The sequence below is a fragment of the Gossypium hirsutum genome, chromosome A07, assembly GCF_007990345.1.
Source record: "Gossypium hirsutum isolate 1008001.06 chromosome A07, Gossypium_hirsutum_v2.1, whole genome shotgun sequence".
NCBI classification, from domain to species: Eukaryota; Viridiplantae; Streptophyta; class Magnoliopsida; order Malvales; family Malvaceae; genus Gossypium; species Gossypium hirsutum.
Window position 1 is genome coordinate 21,637,154 of NC_053430.1, and position 2,573 is coordinate 21,639,726.

Below are 2,573 nucleotides of genomic sequence, written 5' to 3' on the forward strand. Positions count from 1 at the left end.
TACGATTCGTAGGCTAGTAACGCCACGGGACCCGTTCCCTAACCATACCGAAGGGAATGTGAGCACAGTGGGGAAAGAGGATGAATGAAGGTCAGAAGATGTGTGGCAGAAATAAGGACGCCTCTGCAGAAAATCTGGGAGGTATTAGTTAAGAAAGGATTGCTCTGTCACTCTGATAGTGTTTTTGGAGAAGAAGGTCAAAGTTTTGCAATTTCATGGGATTGTTGGGCACGACATTCAGTCGTGCGAGGACTTTAAATGGTTACTTCAAGACCGGATGAATAATAAGGAGATCAAGGTCCTTAACAAGAGTGAAGATACCAATGAAAGAGAAGTATGCGTCTCTGATAGCCAATCATCAGGGCCCTCTTATAGTGCTGATCGACCGTTGGTAATTTATTACGACGCGATGAGAGAGCCATTGAAACCACAGATGGTAATTGAAGTACCATCTCCTTTCCCGTATAAGGACAACAAACAGTACCGTGGAGATTGATGATCGTACGATAAAGTCAAGCATAATTGAAGATGTGGAGGAGTCATTACCGATGGACGAGCTAAAGAAGAACGTAAAGAAAAGTGACTCAAGAAAAGGAAAGCAGTGATGAGAGGTGAAGTGAGCAAGAAATCACCGCAAGAACAAAGCCTGGAAGAGAAGAAGCCAAGAATCTGAAATTATTAAGCAAGCGAATAGTGGGAACAACTGAGCAAGCAGCAGCACGAATCTCAGTTCTATCTCTACTGTTAAATTCAGAGCCACACCGGAACGCTTTATTGAAGGTGTTAAATCAAGCTTACGTGGCCAACAACATATCTGTCGAAAAGCTTGATAGGTGGGTAAACAATCTGAATGCGGACAACTTCATCTATTTAGTGATGATGAGATACCGCTAAATGGTAGAGGTTCGATGAAAGCGCTGCATATCACGACCCGCTGCAAGGGCTACATAATACCGAACGTACTCATCGATAATGGGTCAGCATAAATGTTATGCCATTGGCTACACTTTCAGAATACCGATAGATTTGTCCTACTTAAAGCCCTGTCATTCCACGGTAAGGGCATTCGACGGGACGAGGCGTGAAGTCATGGAAAGATCGAAATCCTTTGGAAGTGGGCCCTACATCTATGAGGTCGAATTCCAAGTCATGGACATTACACCCTCTTATAACTGCCTTTTGGGAAGACCTTGGATTCATTCTGCTGGAGCAGTCCCGTCATCCCTCCATCAAAAAGTGAAATTCATCATGGATGGTTGTTTGGTCACAGTCGAGGGCGAAGAAGACATCATCGCATCTATCTCTGCTGATGCGCCATATCTGGAAGTAAGCAAGGATGCAGTGGAATGTTCCTTTCGATCCCTTGAATTCATCAATGCCACTTTCGTCGCTGAGGGAAATAGAATTCCAATGCCAAAACTGTCGAGAAATACCAGAATGGGTGTCAAGTTGACCGTAGGAAGGGGAGCTCGTGCGAGAAGAGGTTTAGGGAGATATATGCAAGGAATAGTGAGGGCTTTAAAGCCAGTGCACCACAAGGCCCGATACGGTTTGGGGTTCCAGCCTGACATGCGCCAAAGAAGAAGACAGTGGAAGAAGGATCAAGAAAGAAGAATTGCAAGAACTTTGGGCCGAGAACCAGAATGGGAACCAATAGAGTACCCTCCTTTGTCAAAACATTTACATCTGCGGGAATGATGTACCCTGGACAAGAGGATCCACGAAACATGTTGGGATTAATTGAAAAGGATTTTCAGAATGTTAGTATAAATGTCATTGACAAAGAAGCTGGTGCAAGTAAAGATGTCTCGAGGATACGCCCTTGCCCTCCTGGTTTCATGTTGAACAATTGGATTGCTGAGGAGCTTCTTGTAGTTTATAAGCCTTCAGAGTAATGCTAAACATCAACCTTCTATTGTGTCCTTAGATATAATAGATTTCTTTTGTAAGAGTTTGCATTCGCTCTTTATCATTTAAATGAATATCAATGAAGATGCATTTTGTCACGATTTTTCGCATTATCACTAATTTCATAATCATTTTCTCATTTCATAGCCTATCCTTACATTTGCCTCATTGCCATGACATAACATTTTGTTTGTTGTTTCCAATACTTGGATGTCCCCGATAGCTTCCTTTTCCATTCAACTTTCAGGTGCTCAGATATTGACGACATGAATAAGCCCGTTACGAATCTTGAAATTGATTTTGAGAAGGCTGTTTGCTTAGGAGAATTTGAAGCCGAAGAAAATGCTGAAGATTATGTCTCGTCTCCTGAATTGTTAAGAATGGTGGAACAAGAGGATAAACAGGTTCTACCTCATGAAGAATCTGTAGAAACAATAAATTTGGGCACTGAAGAGAGGAAACAGGAAGTGAAGATTGGGACTTCTATTTCAGAAAGTACCAGGCGTAGTTTGATCACTTTACTCCGCGAATACAAAGATGTTTTCGCGTGGTCATACCAGGACATGCCAGGGCTAGATGAAGATTTAGTGGTCCATAAGCTCCCATTAAAACCAGAATGCAAGCCCATCCAGCAAAAATTAAGACGGATGAGGCCCGAAATGCTG